The sequence below is a fragment of the Bos taurus genome, chromosome 20 (genome assembly GCF_002263795.3).
Source record: "Bos taurus isolate L1 Dominette 01449 registration number 42190680 breed Hereford chromosome 20, ARS-UCD2.0, whole genome shotgun sequence".
In the NCBI taxonomy this organism is placed as follows: domain Eukaryota; kingdom Metazoa; phylum Chordata; class Mammalia; order Artiodactyla; family Bovidae; genus Bos; species Bos taurus.
In genome coordinates, this window is record NC_037347.1 from 2738427 (window position 1) to 2747321 (window position 8895).

Here is an 8895-nt window from a genome sequence, read left to right on the forward strand (position 1 = left end):
TGAAATGATGTCACTTTTGCTTGTGCAGTTTCAGTCCATCCAATAGCACATCTGGAGTGAAAGAAAAAGGCAGACAAAATGTTCCTTTCTGGTGATAATAGGTTTCTGTCAATGCAGGCACGTGAATTATTTGTACAGCTCACACAGTCAATATATCTGTTGCCCATGTTAATGAATTCTGTCCTCCAGATTGCATTTTAAAGTGCAGGTTTGAAATATTAAAACATTTCCATTATAATCATGTCAGGCAATACAATAATATTACACTTTACATATTTAAGGTGTTAGAAGATCTACAAAACTACTTCATGTGTATGATCTCATCAATATAACTTAGAGGCTTGAACATGGTGATAGAGAAAAATTACATACTAGATATAGAAGGAATGTACATCAACATAATAAAGGTTATAGATGACAAACCCACAGGTAACATTATACTTAATGGTGAAAAGTTGAAAGTTTTTCCCATAAGAACAGGAATAAAAAAAATGTCCATTCTCACCACTTTTATTCAACATAGTATTAGAAGTCCTAGTCAGACAGTTAGGCAAGAAAAGAAATAAAAGACATCCAAATTGGAAAGGAAGAAGTAAAACTGTCTTTATTTGCAGATGACACGATACTTTATACAGAAAGCCCTAAAGACTGTACCAAAAAACTGTTCAGTTCAGTCGCTCAGTTGTGTCTGACTCTTTGCAACCCCATGAATCGCAGCATGCCAGGCCTCCCTGTCCATCACCAACTCCCAGAGTTTACCCAAACTCATGTGCATCGAGTTGGTGATGCCATCCAGCCATCTCATCCTCTGTCATCCCCTTCTCCTCCCGCCCCCAATCCCTCCCAGCATCAGGGTCTTTTCCAATGAGTCAACTCTTTGCATGAGGTGGCCAAAGTATTGGAGTTTCAGCCTCAGCATCAGTCCTTCCAATGAACACCCAGGACTGACTGGTTGGATCTCCTTGCAGTCCAAGGGACTCTCAAGAGTTTTCTCCAACACCACAGTTCAAAAGCATCAATTCTTTGGCACTCAGCTTTCTTCACAGTTCAACTCTCACATCCATACATGACCACTGGAAAAACCATAGCCTTGACTAGATGGACCTTTGCTGGCCAAGTAATGTCTTTGCTTTTTAATATGTGCTCTAGGTTGGTCATAACTTTCCTTCCAAGGAGTAAGCATCTTTTAATTTCATGGCTGCAATCACCATCTGCAGTGATTTTGGAACCCCCAAAAATTAAGTCTGACATTGTTTCCACTGTTTCCTCATCTATTTTCCATGAAGTGATGGGACCAGATGCCATGATCTTAGTTTTCTGAATGTTGAGCTTTAAGCCGACTTTTTCACTCTCCTCTTTCACTTTCATCAAGAGGCTTTTTAGTTCCTCTTCACTTTCTGCCATAAGGGTGGTGTCATCTGCATATCTGAGGTTATTGATATTTCTCCCAGTAATCTTGATTCCAGCTTGTGCTTCTTCCAGCCCAGGGTTTCTCATGATGTACTCTGCATATAAGTTAAATAAGCAGGGTGACAATATACAGCCTTGACGTACTCCTTTTCCTATTTGGAACCAGTCTGTTGTTCCATGTCCAGTTCTAACTGTTGCTTCCTGAGCTGCATATAGGTTTCTCAAGAGGCAGGTCAGGTGCTCTGGTATTTCCATCTCTTTCAGAATTTTCCACAGTTTATTGTGATCCACACAGTCAAAGGCTTTCTGTTAGAACTAATCAATAAACTCAACAAAATTGCAGAATTCAAAGTCCATATACAAAAATAAGTTTTATTTCTGTAATAACAACAAACTATAAAAAATATTACAGAAACAATCCCACTAACAATAGCATCAAAAAGAATAAAATAGTTAGAAATAAATCTAACCAAGGAGGTGAAAGATCTATACACTGACAACTCTAAAATACTTATGAAAGAAACTTAAGAAGACTCAAAGAAGGAAAATATTCCATGTTAATGGATTGGAAGACTTAAATTGTTTATATATCCAAACTAACCAAAGCGATCTATAGATGCAATACAATCCTTACCAAAATTTCAATGGACTTTTTCACAGAAATAGAAAAAAAAAATCCTAAAACTTGTATGGAGCCACAAAATATCCCAAATTAACCAAAGCAATTTTGAGAAATGAGAACAAAGCTGGAAGCGTCACACATCCTGATTCAAACTATATTACAAAAATATAATCAAAACAGCATAGTATTGACACAAAACCAGACACATAGATCAATGGAGCAGAATAGAGAGCCTGGAAATAAAGCGACACATTGATGATCAATTAATTTTTGAAAAACTAAGAATATTAAGTGGAGAAATGACAGTTTCTTCAATAAATGATGCTAGGGAAAATGGATATCCACAAACAAATGAAACTGAACACTTATTTTCTGCATATACAAAGATCAATTCAAACAGATTACAGACTCAAATTTAAGACCTGAAACTGTAAAATTCCTAGAAAACGCAGGGAGTAAGTTCCTTGACTTCAGTCTTAACAAGGTTGTTTTGAATTTGACACGAAAAGCAAAGATAACAAAAGCAAAAATAAACAAATGGGACTATACTATACTGTACTATAGAAGCTAAAAGGCCTCTACACAGCAAAGGAAACCACCGACAAAGTGAAAAGGCAACCTACAGAATGAGAGAAAATATTTGCAAATCACATATGTGATAAGGCAGTTAATATACAAAATATATAAGGAATTCATACAACTCAGTAGCAAAACCCCCAAACAATCCAGTTAATGGTCAGAAGATCTGTATGGGCATCTTTCCAAAGAAGGCATACAGGTGGACAACTAGTATATTAAAGATGCTCAGCACCACTAATAATCAGGCCAATGCAAATCAAAAGCACAATGCGATATCACCTTACAATGGTTACAATGGCTGTCATTAAAAAGACAAGAAGTAAATGCTGGGAAGAATGTGGAGAAAAGGGCAATGTTGGTGGGAATGGAAGTTGATGCCATCACCTTGGAAAACGGTATGGAGAGTCCTCAAAAAAAAAAAAAAGAGAGAGAGAGAGAGAACTATTATGTGATCCAGCAATCCCACTTCTGGATACATATCCAAAGGAAAGAAAATTACTTTCTTGAAGATATATCTGCCCTCCTATGTTCATTGAGCTATGGAAACAACTTCAGTATCCATCAATGGATAAATGAGATATATATATATATACACATGAATATAATATATATGAATATTATTCAACCACGAGAAAGAAAAAAACCCTGTCATTTGTGGCACGGGTGGAGCTTGAGGGCATTTTGCTAAGTTACGTAAGCCACATAGAGACAAACACTGCATGATACTACTTGTCTCTGGAGTCTTTTAAAAAGTCAAACTGACAAACAGAGAGGTTACCAGGGGCTTGTGGTGTGGAAGAAATAGGAAGCAGCTGGTAAAAGGATACACGCTCTCAGAGCTGCAAGATGAATAGAGCCCTTAATAGATTCTAAAGCTGAAAAGGCAGAGTAGAACTTGGCCACTTAAGAACACAGTTCTTTGTACATCAAATAAAAATAAATAACATGATTATGTGTGGTGCATATTCAATTCAAATACTCTGTGAGATATGGTAATAAAATAAAGTAATCCAAATATGCATATAGTTGAATTCTGGGGCTAGATGAATACCAGTATGTAGAGAGAGGCGTGTGCACTGAGAGGAAGAGAAGAATAGGGAAGTCTAAGTTTGCTGGGGCTGTCATAACAAAATACCATAGATAATATGGCTCAAATAACAGAAATGTGCTTTCTCACAGCTCTGGAGGCTGGAAAGTCCAAGATGCAGGTCTGGCAGGGTACAGCTTCTGAATTAGTGCTCTCTTCCTGGTTTGCAAATGGCCCTTTTCTCACTGTGTCCTCACATGGTTGAGAAGAGAGAGAGTTATGGTGTCTCGTCCTTTTCTCAGGAGGATACCTGCCCTATTACATTAGGGCCCTACCCTTACGACTTCATTTAACCTTTATCACCTCCTGACAGGCCCTGTTCCAAATGTAGTTATGTTGGAGATTAGTGTTTCAACATATCAGTTTTGGTGGAGCCCAAACACTTAGTCTATCAGTTCAGTTCAGTTCAATTCAGTCGCTCAGTCGTGTCCGACTCTTTGTGACCCCATGAATCGAAGCACGCCAGGCCTCCCTGTCCACCACCAACTCCCGGAGTTCACTCAGACTCACATCCATCGAGTCAGTGATGCCATCCAGCCATCTCAGCCTCTGTCGTCCCCTTCTCCTCCTGCCCCCAATCCCTCCCAGCATCACAGTCTTTTCCAATGAGTCAACTCTTCGCATGAGGTGGCCAAAGTACTGGTGTTTCAGCTTTAGCATCATTCCTTCCAAAGAAATCGCAGGGCTGATCTCCTTCAGAATGGACTGGTTGGATCTCCTTGCAGTCCAAGGGACTCTCAAGAGTCTTCTCCAACACCACAGTTCAAAAGCATCAATTCTTCGGTGCTCAGCTTTCTTCACAGTCCAATTCTCACATCCATATATGACCACTGGAAAAACCATAGCCTTGACTAGATGGACCTTTGTTGGCAAAGTAATGTCTCTGCTTTTGAATATGCTATCTAGGTTGGTCATAACTTTCTTTTCAAGGAGTAAGCGTCTTTTAATTTCATGGCTGCAATCACCATCTGCAGTGATTTTGGAGCCCCCCAAAATAAAGTCTGACACTGTTTCCACTGTTTCCTCATCTATTTCCCATGAAGTGATGGGACCGGATGCCATGATCTTAGTTTTCTGAATGTTGAGCTTTAAGCCAACTTTTTCACTCTCCACTTTCACTTTCATCAAGAGGCTTTTTAGTTCCTCTTCACTTTCTGCCATAAGGGTGGTGTCATCTGCATATCTGTAAAGAGATAGGGTGGGTGTGGGTAACTATGGCACTGGAAAGGTCTACTCTCTGGCCAATAGTTATTTAAATACAGTGTATTTTTCACTTATATAATCTCTAACTTGCTGTCTGTATAGATTCTTCACTTACATATCCAATTCCTGCAGGGAACCAAATCACAAAGGAAAATACAAATTATGGAGACTTCACTGAAGAAGAGAAAAAAGATGAAGCCAGTGACTATGAGAGAGGAAACACATTTGTATGAGAATATAGACGTTCCACATAAAATGCCACCTAGATTTACTTGTATAATAACAATGCATTTTTGAAAGTCAAATTTTCTGTAAAAATTTCAGATAGAACGAATCGCTCTTTCCAAATTTCCAAAAACTAGGCAAGTTAGGATCTAGTTTTTTAAAACAGTATTCTCCTCATTTAAGAGCCTATTTTATCCATATGATGACCAAAATATCATCTCAGCTGATAAGAAAGAATAATCAAATGATAAATTAAGTGTTTCTCTGTGCTAAATTTTTTGATAGGCATCATGGAGGAAGTGAAAAAGGCTGAAATGAAGAAAATCAACGTTTTAAATGAATGTAACCTTCTATTTCGCAAAGAGGTAACTTAGCATAACATTCCTTATATATTCTAAGAATCAATAAAATTACTTGCAATTGGATACTGTGCTGTGTTTTGTAGCTCAGTCATGTCCGACTCTATGTTACCTCATGGATTGCAGCCCTCCCTGCTCCTCTGTCCACGGGGATTCTCCACGCAAGAATACTGAAGTGGATTGCCATGCCCTCCTCTCACTGATCTTCCCAACCCATGAATTGAACCCAGGTCTCTCAAATTGCAGGTGCAATTGGATACTACTTGCAAAAAATTGCTGATAGGTAATCATCAAGGCAATCTGTTATTTGCCATACAAGGCAATCTGTTATTTGCCATACAGATAAGCAAAAAGTCTGGAGTTGGTGAACCAGTTTGAGAAATGACTAAGGCTGATCCATCTACAATTGCATTGCAGTAGATACAGGTATAAAATGACATACATCATCCCAGTTTTAAACAGATTGTCTAAGTATATGTTTGAGGATGAATGTAGAGCAGTAGAAAGATGAAGGAAGAAAGCTTCATTAGGATAGCTCATTTAAGAAATATCTTGGCTTGGTCCATTTTTAAAATTCTGGTGTCTCTTTTAGAAAAAAAACTTTGTATTTTATATTGGAGTATAGCCCATTAATGATGTCGTGTCTGACTCTGGACAACCCCATAGACAGCAGCCCACCAGGCTCCCCCGTCCCTGGAATTCTCCAGGCAAGAACACTGGAGTGGGTTGCCATTTCCTTCTCCAATGCATGAAAGTGAAAAGTAAAAGTGAAGTTGCTCAGCCGTGTCCGACTCTTCACGACCCCATGGACTGCAGCCTACCAGGCTCCTCCATCCGTGGGATTTTCCAGGCAAGAGTACTGGAGTGGGGTGCCATTGCCTTCTCCGATGTTGTGATCGTTTCAAGCAAAGGGACTCAGACATACATACATACATATATGTATATTCATTCTTTCCCAAACTCTCCTCCCATCAAAATTCTGGTGTCTCTTGAAAACGGTCATCATCAGGCTATCTGCAGGTGAGGTAGTCCAAGAGGGCCTGTGTATGAAATGTCCAACACTAGGAACACACAGAGGGCTTGTTTACAAATGGCTAATGCTGGGCCAGTGCAGAAGGGGCTAACCTGTGGCAATCCCTTTGTGAAGTGTCTCTGGTACAACCCATGTTCAAATTATCTGGTTTCAAGTTGGGCCTTTGGAAATGTCATATACTATTTTCCATTTTCAAATATGCTAATTCTTGAAAATCATCTTGAAAGAGAAACCACCAACCAAACATATCCTGTGATCACTCTGTAAGTGGGCATCTCCAGAGATGGTTTTTAGTGTCACTCTGTAGAGTGGCAGCCCTGAAAGTGGTCCAGGGTTGCTTTTAGCACTATGATTACATGGCCTCTCTTCTTCGGCAGGGTGACAGATGCTTTACCCAACCACTGTCTCCTTTTAACACTCTAAAATTTGGTTGCACATTCATCATTCAGACAGGTTCCCCTGGACTCCTGAGGCCAACATTTTGACTTCTCAGATTATCACCCAATGAGATCTTATCAGTGAATTAATGGCAAGTGTTACTTGCATGTACCTGGAATGTATCTTCATTTTTTCCTTTGTAAAACAGTAATCCAAGTATATTCCTAAAGCAGACATGTTGGGCTCTGCTTTAGGCCTTCTAGGTAAAGACCATCTCTCAGAGGATTTATTTTCTTAAAATGAATTCTACCATTACAAAGAACCAGTCCTAGGGGTCTCGGAATATTTTAGATTATTGTCTGTATGGACGGAACACCCAACTATTTAAGTGATGTTGTTTCAAGGATAATAAAACTTGTCATTGACTGAATTTCTTCAAACCTAAGTTACATACCAATTTTAAGAAGCACAATTATCTTGTCCCCTAATATGTCAGTGTTTATTTTCTGTAAACTAGGACATTCTTTTACATAACTGCAATTATGAAATCAAGAAATTAACATTGATACATTATTGCCTTCTAATTCTTCGATCGCACTCAAGTTTGCCAAGTATTCCCAATGTGTCCTTTATTATAAAATTGTCCAGTTCAAATCATGCATTGCATTAAAAAAAAAAAAAATCTTTGGCCATGTTGCAGCTTGTGGGATCTTAGTTCCCTGGCCAAAGATCAAACCTGTGCCCCCTGCGTTGCAAGCATGGAGTTTTAACCACTGAATGGCCAGGGAACTCCCACATTGCATTTACATTGCTTCTCTTTTAGTTTTCTCAGTGGATCAGCCTTTCACTGATGCTCATTACCCTGGAATTTGTGAAGATTATAGGCCAGTTATTTTGTAGAATATCTCTCAATTTGAGCTTGATGTTAATCATAATGTTTCAAGATTAGATTCAGAACATGCATCTTTTGTGAGACTATCACAGAGATGATGCCATGTTACTACTGCATCCTGTCAAGGGCACATGATGTACGTTTGTCTCATTACTAATACGTTCTACGTTAATCACTCAATTAAGGTGGTGAATGAGATTTTTGCACTGAAAAGTTACCCTTTTCTGCTTTCTTTAGTACATATTTTGCGAGGAACTGCAATGAGAGTATGTAAATAATCCATTCTTCATCAAATGTTATAATCTGTCACTATAACTTACTTTGATGCCTATTTTTTCCTAGATTTGGCCAGTGGGAGCCCCTTCAAGCTGGCTCTTATGGCCTTTTGATAGGCCCCCTTCATTCTTTGAAGATTTCCTTAGTTTTTGACATCCAAAAAAACATTCTAAACACATTTTGTACTTATGTGCCCAACTTAGAATCTGCTATTTCTCCATGGGACTGATTCCTGTAAGTAGAAAATAATTTTTAGAGGCCAAGTTCTGGATGTTAGGTGTGCTCAGTACTGTTGGGGTATTGCTGACCTCAGGAACTCTCAGTAGGCATATATGTAGGTATATATATATGCACCTAAATTTATTTCTGTATTTATCTCTACATATTGAAAACCATGAATTTTCACTGAAATTTCTAATCCAAATCCAACACCACAAGGTTGATCCTAGTTTTCCCCCTTTGCATATTTGTAATTTCCTTTTTCCGCAGTGAAAAATCTGACTTCCATTATTGTTACATATTTATTTCATCAATTTCCCAATCAGTTTTCCAACTCCATTGTCAATTTCTCCCCTGCATTGATATCTTCTTTCTCTGCTTAGGCTCTGACACCTCTTATAGGACACCACTCCACGTAAACACTCTCCTCACTCTTCCCAGGCTCATCTGATTCCCCATTCCTAGCTAGCCCCTACCACACATGCATAGATGCCTTTATCAGGCCTGTTGAACATCAAAATCCTGTACTATGCCCCCAACATGCCCTCAATGCACACATACTCTCTTCATATCACCTGGTCTCCAAAATGCCACAATTGGCCAAAACTCTTG